At 34.6% G+C, this 16,597-nt stretch overlaps 1 protein-coding gene and 1 long non-coding RNA gene across 10 annotated transcripts in view; both read right to left on the bottom strand.

Annotated features, from left to right (window-relative positions):
• LOC114251597 (neural-cadherin) overlaps window positions 1-16,597 on the bottom strand; it is a 340,197-nt gene that overhangs the window by 317,355 nt on the left and 6,245 nt on the right. The window lies entirely within an intron of this gene.
• LOC149503132 (uncharacterized) lies at window positions 1,338-2,393 on the bottom strand. Its single transcript, XR_016325815.1, has 2 exons — window positions 2,260-2,393; window positions 1,338-1,669 (listed from the first exon to the last, which is right to left on the bottom strand). It is a non-coding gene; the product is annotated as an uncharacterized LOC149503132 (long non-coding RNA).

The following is a 16,597-nucleotide window of genomic DNA, read 5'->3' as shown; positions in this document are numbered from 1 at the left end:
GAGCTCCTCGCTTCCTTCCGGATACCTTTCCACGCTATTGTCCGTTCATCCGAATCAAATACCTGTTTACATTTTTCTCACCTGTCCATCCATTCCTTTCTTTGGACCGATTATTTAAATTTGTTTTAGACCACATACTAATATTATAAATAAATAAAAAATTTAAATTACGTTCAATACATTAAGTGGCTTATATTTTTGGTAAGCATTGCAACTCTTTTCGCAAAATTGTGCAATCCCTCAAACACGACGGTTTCGAATTACGATGATTGTTCTCCCGTAGTTACATTTAATTTTGCCACAGCCGCACCCCCGACAGCTCTCGATCGATGCCTGGCCCCGTGCAATGTCGCCCTCGCCTCTTTTGACGGGTCACAGACGCCGCGTCTTAATTCAAATAATCCAATGAGATTGAACATTGGCGGCGTATGTACTATTACAGTGGGTAGTGTGACTCAGCCCTTAATGTTATTGTTTTGTTGTCAATCTATCAGCAAAGTCACTTTAATACCTTTACGGCTTGTGTCTGCGGTCACATTCGAGCCACTATTCTACCTAGCGATTGACCTTCGACTTAATGTTTAGTAAAGCCTACCTTAAACAGACTTAATGAAAAATGTGATTAAATGAAACTTGTCGTAGAAAAATTTAAATCGAGCATTGAAGTTGTGAAATAGTAAACTTGAAATTGGAATATTCGTAGAGCACTTTGTTCCTTTTATAAATAGGTATACTATTCGCCATTTGTGTAAACTAAATGAAATTGACTTACTCGATATTGTTAAATAAGCGATGATATGTGATTATGTTAACGATAGCACTTCGTACGATTAAAGCTTTTAATTTTTGTTACCGTGGTAAAAAATCGTAACAATCGAATGATAATCAAAAATACATTAGGAGGCATCACTCTCTTTTGAAACGGTTAAACTCTTAGCTATTGTTTACACTTGTTTCTTTTTTACACTGCCTTTTTTGTGTATGATATGTTTATCGTTATTTTAAACGCTTTCCGCGGTTTTATTTGCGTTAATTTTCTAATTGAGAACAAATAAAATACCTTTTATATAAATATAATTTTGGTACCGATTTTTATTAGATCTATTAATACGTAAAATCACGAACTAACGAACACACTGTTCTATTTCCTGATATAGCCCACTGAGTTTCTCACCGGATCTTCTCAGTCGCGATTCCGATCCAGCGGTAGATTTTGCGAAGCATTGCTCTTGTTAGGGCTAGTGTTAGCAAATTCGCTCAGGTTGAGCCCGTGAGCTACCTACCCGTCCGGACGTAGCTGGAACAGTCCCTTCGGCTACCAGCGAATAGGTAAGGGAAAAAAGTTAATTCCGACTCTAATTTATCTTATTTCAACCAAATCCGTTCAGTTACAAATTGGCTTTATTAATTAACAAAAATCGAAACGGACAAACTTTTACTTTTACAAAATTAGTACAGATTAATGAAGGTTATAGTTTAACCCATTTACAATCCCAAGCATCGTCATAGGAAGATACCCTAATAAGGAATGCAAAACCAATATGAATTGTACGAGAATGATCTCTGGCTCAGTATGCCTATATCCATATTGAAGCAATCATAGTCACACAATTCAATTTATTCAAGTTCCATTTCCGGCTGACGCCCACTAACGCAGCAGCTCATCCATCTACAATAAGAGTACAGAGAAAAATAAACGAAAGCTCGTATCGTAATTCGATGAATACGTAATAGGCTTGCGCTCTCACGGCTTTGTGAGAGTCCATATGTGGTGGTGAGACTAAGTAACCGTTTAGGTTAACTTAAAGTTTTTCTAGATCAGAATGACACAAAGAACCAGAACGTACTTGAAAATATTGTCGCAATAAAAATAAAACTCAATTTTTTTGTTTCTATTTTTATGTTCTTTTCTTATGTTCTTAAGAAGATTTACTTTAGATACCAGCTAGTTTATGTAGTTTAAGCCTGCAAATACCTCTAGCCTGCTTTAGATAATTAAATTTTAGTTCAAAAACAGAAGTTCAGTTCTGTAAATGTAATCCGTTTTTAACGGATTCATGTATTTTTTTTATTGTCCTTATAGAGACGAGAACATATGTCTCACATGATGGTGAGTGGCGCAGCCAATTTGCTGCCTACTATAAAATTATTTCATAGGATTTCAAACTCTATCAGTAAAGTTTGCGTTAATGCTTTAAAGTGGTGCGCACCCAATGATCGAGCTTTGACCATAATCTTAAGCTCTTGGGGATTTCTCACCCAATTTTGGAGTCCGGAGTCCCGTGAGGCTTGGAATACTTTCTGCTCTTGTTGTGTCTTTATATAATCGACATACCCCTGTAGCTGCCGACCCAGTTAGTAATTAACATTCTGAAAATTTATTGAATATATCATTTTTCGTACATTCGATAATAAACAAAAATCTGATGACAAGCAGTGATGAAAGTGGTACTGTTTTCTTTGCATTTTTATATTTATTATATATAATTTTATATATAAATTAGAAATCAAAAATGATCGTGCACATATTTGTAAAGACTTATCTAAGAGATGACATTGAGTTGTGTCTTTAGGGTTTATAAAATACATCAGTTGTCGTTCTAATTAATGTTTCCATCTTTGGATCTACTGCACGTGTCGAAGGAAATAACGTTAAATAATACTATGACGTTGTAGTTTCACACAATAATCTGAGCCCTATTGTGTCGGTCATCGACGATTTCGTTGCGTCAATATTATCATTAACATACATATTTATTAAGAGACTATAATAATAGGTAAAAATGAGTTAGCAAGTTCTGAGGGTATGAATGTTATGATGAGGATGTTTACTTACACAGTTAACAAAATTATTTCATGATCGCCTTCTTATTTTCAACACAGTTTTGAATTTAGAGTTTACACACTTTTGACGTCGCCTCTTTGGGACCCAATAAATCCTCCATGAAGGCGTAGGTATTTTAAAAATGGATATGTAAATTAATTTTGAATTTGGAACTGATGGACGCCCCATTTGCATTCCCGTTTCTTTACGCGCAACAAGCTAAATCAATCTAAATTTTATCCGAAGTTTGCATTGCTATTATAGAGTAATGCTCACCCTCCCGTTCACCACTGAAAAACCATTAAGAGACCCGACTGCTGGTAAGGAAGAGGACTTGGAGAACATCAATGTGAGTCAGTAATATTGTATTCTCTGATTCAGAGTTTTTACCCATCTTCACTGTACGCCAAAATATCCCTACCGGCTACGCATCGCATCGCATAATTTTTGAACCATTTTTCACTTGCACACACGGTGTAGCTATTTACACGCCACACCAATTATAGAACACATCGTAGTAATCAAAATCAATATCTGCTTTGTTCACATTTTGAAAATTTTGACATTTTCACTATTAGGACTAGTTCTGTCATTAAATTAGTTATAACAGACAAAATGTTTAAGTACATAGTTTTGTTATTTAACTGTTAATGATAACGTTCAAAAGACCCTAATTTCTTTTATAAAATTAAGATCGGGCGTATTAAGTCCACTCTATTTTTTGTCTATTCTGTGTCTAAGCGCGCACGTGTGACGCGTTCTGCGTATTTACGCAGCACGCCGGCGGCTGCGCAGCCGATCTCATTGTTTGGAATTTCACATCCAATATGGGACGTAAATATTTCGACTGAGCTTAACATGGGAGTTTTTTTGTGTGCAACAAAAGAATAGGACTGATGGCAGATTTAGTTCAAAACAATCCAACATGTACAAAAAAATATGTATTGTATTGTGTATTCGAAAACAAATCGTTTAAAGCCCGCAAGATTCATTGATTACTTTTAAGATCTTTATGAGTTCTTATTAAATACTCGAATGACATTACTTACTTAAGATATTCGTATGGTATGTCAAAACTAGCAGTACGAGTATTATATAAAAAAAGGGTGCGTGTACTTATGTACGCGCGTAAGAAGTTATACTTTATTTTTATTAAATTTATTTCGTTTTTTTTTTATTTACATTTTCTTCTTCTTCTCAGTCGTGTCACTCTTGACAGAGTGGTCGTGATCGTCATGTAGTGTTGGAAGGGGCAGACTTGATGCGTCTCACGATGTCGCGCCATTACATTTTAATCAATTTGAAAAAAATCGATTAAACAACATCCTCAAACACGCATATTGGACATCCCTTTTGTTGACATCGTATAAATTCGGTAATTCTCGGTACGGTTAGTTAGAATCTGTTTCGCGTAATTACGACAAGACATTTGTCTTAAGCGTACGCGTTTGGAGCATTTCGTTAATATTTGTTGATTTTCGCATATGGCGATGTAGCACCTCACAGAAATCTAAAAAGAAATCTGTTGTCAAAATGTCATCCTTGACATTTAGTAAATTATTCCCTTCAATTCAACCTTCAAAAATTTAGCCTAATCCGCAAAACTTTAAATTAGAAATGTGGACATACCTACTTGTATCCGCTGCAATTATTTTCTGAAACTTTTACATAAACTGTATATCTACACTCATATCGTTAACAAAATTCCGTTAAAACTTTTCATAGATTTTTGCAATGAAAAGCGTGTTCAAACATCGGCGTTTAAACAAAGGCAAATTGTCGGATCACTTATGTTCATCAGGATGACGGAATCTGCGGGTGTAGCGCACCCGCTAACCACACAGTTTATTTGTATCAAGTAAGTTAGTATACTCGTATATATACGAGTATTTGAAAATGTCATTACGTTTTATTAATCAAACGATAAGTAAAAATCTGTTTAACATCAATGTGTGTGAATTGTTATGTTAAATCTCTGCATTAATTTGATTTTAATATCAACTAACACATATCGTGAGGAATAAAAACGTATATTTACGCATTTTAAAGAAAAAAATATTTATTAGTGTGATTTGTCGCAAGTCTATACTAATATTATAAAGAGGAAAGATTTGTTTGTTTGTTTGTATTAAATAGGCTCCGAAACTACTGAACCGATTTGAAAAATTCTTTTTCTATTAGAAGCCGACATTGTCCCTGATGAACATAGGCTACTTTTTTTTATTATTTTTTTATTTTATTTTTTTGGTTTCATGTGTGTTTTAATGTTTCCGAAGCGAAGCGAGGGCGGGTCGCTAGTCGATTATATTTTCCGTAGTAAATTTATTAAAAATAAAATTATTGTTAATAAAACTTGATGACATATTTTTGCTTTCAAGAACGATTACTATTCAAACCGAGAATTAGCCATAAATCAAATGTTAATAAAAAGTTACATATAGTTAGTGTACATTTTTTTCAGATGAGTATTTTACTACATAAAATTAGTTTAAATCTTGAGGTGTTAGTGATTACGGTTGAATTTCGATCATTGTGAGAACACTAGTATTAATAACTATATAAACATTCGATCGGAATATGTTGTCTGGTATTACTGAACGATTTAAGCTGTGGTCTTAAAGCTGGGCGCGCCGCAATAAAAAGCCGCCGAGAGTGCAGTGACGAACACGTGCATCCGCCCGCCACCATGCGAAGCTATTTATAATAACGCACCGTATTCAATGAAACCTTCGGTCACAGTTCAATGATACAGCGGAAAGTAAAAGTTCGCCTTTTTCTCATTCATTGCCACTTTAACTTATCTTTATATATTTCTTCTGTGCGTTGTATGTGAATAAAGTCCTCCTAAACCGCTCTAGAACGATTTTGATGACTTTTTTTGTGCGTGTTATGGGCTATATAATAGGGTTACAGAACTGTTTGGATTCACAATTCGGTGTACTATAAAAAAAAACTTCGGGAGTATAAAAAAAACAAAATTTCGGATTTAAAATATGTGTACCGGACGTTTGCCGGGTCCGCTAGTTTAATAGACATTACTTATTCATGATATTTGATGCGAATATTTTAAAACTTTTTAACATAGTTTGCCGACAAATCGGCTTAATCTTTTTTAGTGCTGTGATGCATTTATATTTTATACATTAAACATCCAGTTAATATCAAAACATTAGTACCTAACACAATACGCATTAATGTAGTCAACATTCACTTCTATGCATATCAAACCGTAACTAAACAACCTTAACGTCATCAAAACTCGATTCGATTCGAATGTGTGCGTTAATAAACCCATCTTTGAAATACAAATATTTTTTACGCGCCGCCTGCTTCTATTCCCGCCTTAATGATGATATCAAAAAGTTAATCGTTGGTTCCTTACACAGCGTGCACGTGTGTTGTCTATATCTATCTCTATCGCAATGCAGGATCACAGGGTCCACACTGCATCGCCAGCATTGGCCATTAAACACGTTCCTATGCGCGGTCTCGTACTTAATATTACCGCCTTCACACAAGTTAATCCCGTCCACAGAGCACCAAAACCGTTCGATCTCATTTCGATTTCTACCAAACATTACATCGTAAATCGTGAGAGATACGCACAATGATACGGCGAAAATTCTTTGATCGTGTTTTTAATAGATATTCAATTACGCAAAGCTAATATATATCGTTGGAATATCTATCATTCAACGAGTTATTAACAGAGCCGATAACGGTTCATTATTGGAATGCAGTGTAGTGATGCGTTCTCGAGATGTTCAAATACCGATTTGGTTTCCAGGTGAGAGCGTGAGAACATTGGAGTGGGTTCGGAGGCGGCGTGCACGCAAATGAAGTGCAATTTAACCTGAGGCTGGGATTGTGGGTAAGATACCCGCGGACCGTTGAGAGGGCTCCAAGTAGAACTGACTCCTCAGTCACGAATTGCATTGTTGCGGGTAATTTCATTAGAAGCTCGCTCATAGCAATTTACTCTCTAAAGTGGTACTGTTAAACAGTATTCCGATAAAGCCTCTGCTGTCTATACTAATAATAATATTATAAAAAGAAAAGATTTGTTTGTTTGTTTGTATTGAATAGGCTCCGAAACTATTGAACCGATTTGAAAAATTATTTCACTGTTTGAAAACTACACTATTCCCGAGTGACATAGGCTATAATCTTTTTTGAAAAAAATTAGGGATCCTTACTAAAACTCTAATAATGTAACCCAAAGTGTAAAAAAATTACCTAAAATATTCTTTACATCGCGTGCCCTGCGAAAACTATTGATGATAGAATAAAATAATGTACTACGACTTTGTAGAACACATTATTAGTTACAAAAAGAGTCGCGACAGCATATGTCTAACTATTATAGTTATGCCGTAATAAGTGTTCTTTTACTTAAAAAAATAAAACAACGTCAAATATCGTTGAAATTTTTGTTAAAGACCCGAGCAGAGCCGGAGCGTGCCGCTTGTATCTAATATAAACAAACCGAATTTCAAAGTTTGTTTATCACGAGCGGAGTGTTTGATTTAATAAGATACTCATAAAATTCACAAAGTTTCTTTGTACTTTTTAATTTGAAAATTTAAAAACCAAGTAGTAGACGAGTAAAATGTGGGAACCGATATTTGTCCAGTCATTTACTACTTGCTCTCCGGCTTGTGAAGACAGTAGTAGTCCCATTTCGTTTGCATTCAATTTAAATGAAATGAAAGACGTCAAGTCATCTTCATAAATAGTAATCCTCTTGGAGTTCTCTCTTTAAATATTCGAAACAAATGTACATAGATTATACAACTCGAAATGTTTTCACAGAGTAATACCAAAAAATTTTTGACTCTTTACGAATGGCACTGAAATCGAAGGTTTTTTTTTGCTTAGAGAGGTGAACGATCTCACGGTTTACCTAGTGTTCAGTATATTGGAGCCAATTAACAACGTAAATATCGTCATCCATTAGATACATAAATTTGTATCTCAGTTCTATAGCACAAAGGCAGTGCCACCATTCAAGCCAGAATGCATTCCTGCTTCGCGATAAAAATTGGCAGGGTGGTGGTGGTTTTTCTATGGAGGCGCCGGAGTCCGACATAACCCGGTCTCTTACCCCCCTCGACCGGGTATCCGTAAATGGATTCCCCAGCATTAAAAAAAAAAAAATACCAGCATTTAAGTTACGCTTCTCACATATAACTGTAATCAAATTGTGACGAGTGCATGTTTTTATTTATTTACCATGGCTCATAAGTTTTTAAGCGGCAACTGGAGCTTATAAAAATCGAAACGAAAACACCACTGCTTGATCCGTAAGATCGAGTCTCATTTCACATTACAACGAACTACCCTCAAAACAGAGATAAACAGATCGGCGGTACCTAATCAGTCCTGTAACATACAGAACTTCAGATTAAATAGTTAAAGATGAAACCAAAATAATTTGTCTAAACGTACGGTCATCCAAAACAAACTTAATAAGTAACAGTACCGTTGACGACCACGAGCCGTGTCGAACCACCGCATTAGATTTACTAACCCAACTTGCAATAGTCGAACTAGATTCAGCCAAATCGTCTTCGCACGACATGAACATTGGTAACCGTTAATCTTAAGCGATACACCTGTAAATCAGATCAAGCTGCTTATAACCTGTCCGACACTCACCATACGACGAGATGGATTATATTATAAAGCTCTGTTGTCCCTTGGTAATCGACTTAAAATGGAGGAGTTTTTTTAAACATCCCTCAGAATTTTCATCTAGATGAATAGATTTTGACAATTCTTTTTTATTTGAAAGTTGTTGCTGCTTATGTGGTCGTATCATATTTTATCAAGATCTGACCATTCGTTTGTGAGCTATCCCTAATCATCTATATTTTGTAGAAGTCTGTTTTGGTTTTTTTTTGGTTAAAATTTTGTATTATTATGTAGGTAGCCTAAATTTAATTACAAAAGTTATTAATAAAATCTACTAGGATCCTTCAACTCGAACGTCCACTCACGTCAAGGTCAAGAGCATTAAAGTTCAGATTGTGATTTTATAATACTAATCAAATGATAATAAAGTTTAAAATTTCACGTCCATAACCACATACGACATCAATCTTCCGAGAATCTTAATAGGCATCAAAGATTGTTTAATAACACAAAATGTTACATTCAATTTCATTTAACAGAAACACCGAGCTAAACTGATGAGGATAACCTTAATTAAACAGATCCTACAGAAGTAGAACATAAAATACCGAGAAACTGCGGGCTATTCAATGAAAAACGTAAAAACTCGCTGACTAGAACGACATAAAGGGCACCTGTTCACCAACCGCCATTTACGCCAAAACATTCCCGCACTTTTGCAAAATCTACCCTAAACGGGCCACACAATTTTGCCTTTCCACTAGTTGATTAGAAGGGGCGTCGTCCATAAGAGTTAAGGCTATGTATGCCCTTTCTCGATATTTCCCATGGGCGTCAAGCAGTCTACTGATAATTGCAGCTAGATCCCAGCGGGGCAATAAATCCCAATAAAGGAGCCAATGTATGTATGTATGTACATCCTCCTGGCACCTTAATAAATTAAATACACGTTTGAGCACACCTACACGTAAACAGATAAGGTAACATATATTCTTGAAAATTTATGAGCCACATAACCTTAGGAACGTGTACTGCAGTCTTGACTGATATATTGAAAATTTAACGTAATTTTACATATAATAGACGAGATCGTTAACACACGTGGCCTTTTTTTTCATTCTATTGCTTCGTTCGAAAATACGTACCTACATACGTAACGCTTCTTGCTGTATTTAAATTATGTTTCTGTGAATCAACGAGCACAGTGTTACAAGACATCGTTAAGTTAAATGTAGCATCCTCAATACAAACGTAGAAAGCAACACGTACATACATTGGTTATAATTAGAATCACAACAGCAGACGCCCGTACCCTCTCTGACCCTACACGTCTCACTATGTCCTACTTGAAGCGCACATTACAAAAAAATTAACTAAAATATAACAATATTAATGATATTGAACCATGAACTATCCTCGATTTAATGTGCGTGCGTATTCAAAAACAAGATAGCGGTAAATAAAAAATTATTATCATTATGTATACGATTTAGAACTACAGATCACAGTTACCAATCTGCGACAAGTTGAGCTTAGAATAAATTACCAGCTATTTTGCCTATCGCTTTGATCAATGAGGGAGTTACGACTGCCCTTGTGACGTATATATCTGCAAATCAAGTAAAGATCCCTACTTCGACTAAGATTTTTGTCGTTTAATGTTATTGAATTTCGATTTGCTTCGAGAAAAACTGTGGTCACGGCTTTATTGCCAACATTATAATCTGCTCGTCTATAGTTCTTATTGTGATTTTGGTTTTATCATTATTAGGTCATATTAGATATACATATTACATATATTCAAAATCATAAATGTAGATATAAAAACATAAATCGTGATTTAGCAATATCTTCAACCAATCAACCGCACAACACAAACAAAAGACTGGAAATTTTAATCGAACGAAGTCTAGTATCGATCTAACCGTCTAGGGGTGAGCTAGATGCTGTCGCGAATGAACTCTGAATGTCAATAGAGGTTCATAGTACTTCAAAAAGCTCTCAAATAGGACCGTTGCACCGAACAAAGCCGAATGAAGGCTTGAGGTACATGACTGCATTACATACAATCGTGTGATTCAAGGCTTTTTGTGAGTAATGGTTCACATTTAAGGATAGGACGGTCATTATTAATACAATTGGGACTTCGATCTTATGTCTCAAAGATGTTGGTTTTATTGACAGCATTTTTATATTGATCTCGCCTGCTACTCGTAGTCTTAAACAATAGAAGAAATACAGCATTTCGCAAATAAATTCACTCGGATTGTAATCCGATTCGATAGTTTTAGTAATAATAATTTATAACATTATTTATCAAATTAGTGATATTAAGTTTTCTTCAGGTTACAAATTTTATTGTACCGAACCGCAAGAAATATATTTTAATATTTCGATTTTTTTTTGACTTGAGATTATTGATGTATTTATTTATATTTACTACAGTTATTTTGTATACAGATCTAAATGTAGCTACACTCAGCGTTAAATAGATCAACAGTAAATCATTTACATGATATTATAATCGATAGGAATTAATACTAAAACTCTTGTATGTAAGCGAATGATGTAAGCAAGGTCTTAAAAACATACTTCTCCAGAGTTATTTCCCTTTCAATAGATCACAACATGTCTCACGCTCGTCACATAAAAAATAAGTAGGCCACTTTTTAGTATCTTCTTTGTTTTAGGCCACGATATTATGTCAAAGTGAAACATTAATTATACATACTCGCAGGAGATAAGGCCTAGATTATGATGTAACCTAATTCTGTATTATCATACATATGTGATAGGCTGTTACTCAGAATAACAGAGTTATTCATATGTTCTCGAGGCATACGAAGCAGCTTCACACCTATATGTACATAGCAACTCATCATTAGTACAATTAACATATCCAGTAAGAGAAAAGACCGACTTTTCATCGTGCCTCTAATTACTATTTGATTTTGAAATAATGTTTCTCTGTGTTGGTTTATGAAATATGATATTTGAAGACACCTGGGGGTCATGAGAAAGGTCACGCAACACGCAACTTGCATGAACTTGCCCGTTAATCGCCGGGAGCAAGTTTGGGGCATCAAAACATCTGTTATTTTACTGTTCGTATCTAATTCAAGTTTATTTATAGGTTCGTTTTCTTCAAATGTTAGTGTTTTTGTATCGGTAGCAGTTTTTTTTTTGTTTAACTGCACATAATATGATTGGGAAGTACAAATTTTATTTACCTACTTATACATAAAATATGGTTATTTGAAAAAAAATTAAAATGCAATTACGTGTCAATAAAAACTAGTCGGATTATCAGTTCTATCAAACACCTGTTTTCATGAAATAAATGTAATATTTGATGTTTATATGGAATATTTGTTAATGTACATTACAAATTTATTAGTTATTCTGAACGTTGTCTAGTTTTGAATGACCTCTATCTACGACTAGGTACTACAATAAAACAACAACAAAATCATGTCTGTACATTGCCGATTGCTTCAGCCAGTCTGTCTGTTTGTTTGATTTTTTTGTTCCTTCGAGCAACATGCAACTACTAAGCCGACTTGAATCTAATTATCCTTATTTTAAGGGTATGATTTTATTTAAAAAACTGGTAAGACACTGCCGTCATTTCGTCACCACGATAAAAACCGCAGAAATAACTGTAAAACTTCCATTCAGTTCCTAGATTCTATTTCCAGTGCACTTATAATGTTTACTCTATATTTAAAAATGAAAGTATATCTAATATATAAAATTCTCGTGTCACGGTGTGCGTGATTGAACTCCTCCGAAATGGCTCGACCGATTTTCGTGAATCTTAGCGTGCATATCGGCCAGGGTGGAGAATCGGACAACATCTATTTTTCATCCTCCTAAATGTTAAGGGTGTCCAACCCTAATTTTTTTTTATTTTTTAGACAATTTTTTTGTTTTTATTTTTTTATGATATAGCATACAAAAATACATACAACCCTAAATATTCACCCCTTTAGATTTACAAAGCAGCCCGGCAGATGGCGCTGCAGTCGGTATCTAGGTTATTTATCTTTCCTAGCAATAATTTATAGGGCAAAACAACGTTTGCCGGGCCAACTAGTCTACTATAAAATTATACCTATTTCATATCAGAATGTAGGAAAGGATCGTATACTAAAAAAAAATATATTTCGTCTAATTGTTTGCGTCTTATGAGCCCATGCAGATAAGTACCACCACCCTGCCTATTTCTGCCGCAAGATAATAAGGTTGCAACGGTGGGGCAGCCGTTATACAATACAATTGGGACTTAGACGGGTCTAAAGGTGGACGGTGTCGTTCACATTGTGATATCTATGCATTTTCAGTTCTGAGGAAACCCGTGGCATCATTTACAAGATCAAATACATCGAAACAATTTGTTTCGAATGGAAGAAATTGTGATAAACACGCGATAGCGGACCGTGATATGTAAAGGCATCACGGTCATTGTGCAACGTTTAAGAAGACGAGCAAATTACCGCAATCAAATCACAATCAGAGTGAAAGCGCCGAGCTAGAAGAGCTTCGTACGCCTCGAACCGTCGTGTAAGGCATCAACATTATTTACTTTTCGTTTAATGTAATTATGAGGCGCGAGAGATAATAAGGGGTCATTCAACATAACCTTTTTACAGTGTTCTCTTTATTTTTTTATGTTTATGTACGTATTTATTTCAAATTCAAGTTTTATTATGAACAATTTAACGAAGCAATCAAGGGGAAATATCACACAATATTATACGCTTCGATTGTTCAAATGATTTTGAAATTTACTTTTTGATACATTAGGTCTTAAATTGTTCGCTGGAAACTTTACGGACCCATTTGGGCAACCAAATTTCTAGGCCAAATAATATTAAGCAAGGGCCCGTCATACTCAATAATTCGTATGCCGCATCCTTGAGACAGCGCAGTGATGCATCATATTGATCAATCAGGGATTACTGCTACTTGCAAAGATTTTTTTTTAGGGTTTTTATGACCTGGTAACTAAGACCTTTAGGTCAAGTCATGAAAAATGATATTATGAAATGAAATGAAGTTGATTAATATGAAACATAGCATGAAATAAAATGAAATAAAATGAGATGAGATGATATGATTACTGAGTAATTTACTGAGTCTTTTTCAGTGAACTTTTTTGAGAATCCCGAGAAGTTACGTTTAGTGGCTTTGTTTCATTATCCCACATTTGTGCACTTTCACAGATACTAAACAGTTAATAAACCACCGTTATTACACATTTAAGCCTGAAGAAAGACTAAATAGACAAAATAGAACAAATCACAGAAATTCACTTCTCGCGTTCCCGCCAAAAAGTCCTACTTGCAAAGAGCAGGTACAGAGGTAGAGAAAGTTACAAAACGAAACAGAATAATATTTAAAATTAATACATTTACATAGTCCAATTTTTATAAATACCAAAACGAGCTATTAAAATAGTTGAAAGGAAGGTAAATTCAATAAACGTTCCCCTTCCATGATTCAGTTCCGGCTTGAGCATAACAATAAAGTGTATTATAACTGCAAACAGTTGCTGACCATAGTAATGTATTTAATGAAAATGTTAGGAGGGTTACTGAATTAACGGTTAAGCGAATGCTGCAGAATTCATTTTCGAACTAAAGCACTCAAGAAACAACCGGAGTTTGTTTTAACAAGCATCTGCTCCTGAGACAAATACAATAGCGAGTTAAGTTTTATTCAACGACACGTCATCTAATATATAAAATTCTCGTGTCACAATGTTCGTTCCCATACTCCTCCGAAGCCGCTTGACCGATTCTCATGAAAATTTTTATGCATATTCAGTAAGCCTGAGAATCGGCTACTATCTATTTTTCATACCCCTAAGTGATTAGGGTTGTCCACCCCTAACATATTTTTTTTTATTTGGACTTTTTTTTTGTTATAATGAGGTATTATGTGGTTGAATGAGGTTTTGTTATTTTTATTATATATTCCCTCATCGTTCACAGCACTACATACCTCTTTCACTCATTTACCACATCCTTACACACTTACAATAAGTTAGTTTTTTTTTCTACACTAGAAATTCCCTAGAAATCTTATATATGGCAAAACAATGTTTGCCGGGTCAGCTAGTAATCTATATATTAATACGTGAAGCAAAAACTTTGTATCCCTTTTTACGAAAATTGCGCGGACGGAGAAGTATGAAATTTTCCACACTTATAGAGAATATAGAGAAGAAGTGCACAATGCTAATATTTTTTTTAAATAATGCATTTAAAATACATTATATCAATAAAGAAAACATTACACACACTACATACCATGTATTTGACGCACACACGCGTGCATATTATTTATTGTCAAACTTTTGCTCTTGACGTCTGTTGTCAAATTAAGAATAGATTAAATGTTGTTTGTCTTTGTTAATATTTTTTATAGCATAGTCTTGGCGAAATTTGTGATTATAGAAGTATAAAATACAATCATAATAATGTACAAACTTACAATTCCAGTTAATTATAGTCGAATTTCGACTACTGCGGGACCTCTAGTCAAAATAAATTCGTATCGTTTCTTGTGAGAGTTCCGAACGTTTGCGAAGCACTCATTAAGATCGTTTAACGTTAATTAACATTAAGATGCATCCTCTCGTAACTAGCGTGGAGTCTAAAAAGATACAGCAGATGTGTAGTAAACAAAACGTGGATCAGGCGTAGGAAGTGGACATACGTAATTGCGGCTAGTGGACAATGAGGGGAATTGGCCGGTACGCCAATTGTTGTGCGACCGACGCCCGCACCCATACATTGATTCATTGAATGAGCGAATTTAACAAACAAACCTACAAAATGAATGGTATGTGACCATTGCCGCAACAAAATTACCTCAATGAAGAACTGATGTAATCATGTAGGTAACACTTGTTTTGTTTCCTTTAAATAACTTGCTATAGCCGACTTAACCTTATAGGTGTATGGCTCTAATAAAGAAAAAAAAAGCTTGCTATTTTAAAACGAAATAAAAAGTATATAGGTATATCAATGCAACTAATTTTTTTTTCAAGATAAGTGACAAGTTAAATAAATTTCTAAACTAGATCTCAAACCAAACAATTTCTCGACGGACCCTCGCCTTGTCCGGACGTGCCAATTTCCAACGTCGCGGACGACGGCAGGTCATACCAAGCCAACTCTCCTATTCAATTATCGATTTGGGCTGACAGCCTCACTGCACTAGACATGTAATGTCGCTGTGGACGAAGCTTATTGATAAAAAAATTATTCGATTACCAGTATATGAAGCTACATTATATTAGTTTTCGCACGAGATACAGGATTTTGTAGCTTTCGCCAGCAGGAGGGCAAATAGGAGACTGTGTAGCTTAGCTATGTTTGTAACACGCTTTTATTAGCTTGACCTATGTATATTCAAGACGACTGTTTAACTTAAAAAAATTATATGCACCAAGTACCGATGATAATACAATAATTTTACTACTTCGGTCCAATTTCATGACTACATTTGACAAGTTAATAAATAATATAATATTTAGTTCGATTTGCTTTTAAGGCATGCTTTTTAGTTTTTAAATTATATTTTAAATTCAGAACAAAAAAAAATTATACTATAATATCTTTTATTGGTACTTACATATACACTACTCGTTAGATTAATAAGAATTATTTCAATGTTATAAATAGAAGTGAGTGACCAACTTGAGTTCATCGTACCGTTTCTTCAATGAAATAGTACGTAATATGCAGAAAAACTTGAAAAAGTAAAACGTACGAAGTAGAATTGTTTTTTGCTGCATCCATTCGCTGTTACAAGTCATATCAAAATTTGGATGAATTATGAAATCGAAGCTCTTCTAGTACTGTACTACAACCCTACTCGTGATAGTCGGAATCCACTAAGGGACAAAGGATAGAAAATAAGTTACTACAAAAACATAAATTTAAATAGTTTAGAAAATTTCATGTATATTATGTAATATTCCAATTTGAAAAATTATGACTAGTCTAGGTTAAAATAACTAAAAGACCACGCTACCAATCTAGATTATACATATTATGATGAAAACTGGTCACGATACAAAATAATCAATCACAAAGTTACGGTATCGTTTTTTATACTTGATAATTC

The sequence above is a fragment of the Bombyx mandarina genome, chromosome 04 (assembly GCF_030267445.1).
Source record: "Bombyx mandarina strain Sakado chromosome 04, ASM3026744v2".
In the NCBI taxonomy this organism is placed as follows: domain Eukaryota; kingdom Metazoa; phylum Arthropoda; class Insecta; order Lepidoptera; family Bombycidae; genus Bombyx; species Bombyx mandarina.
This window is presented reverse-complemented; position numbering and strand designations above follow the sequence as displayed.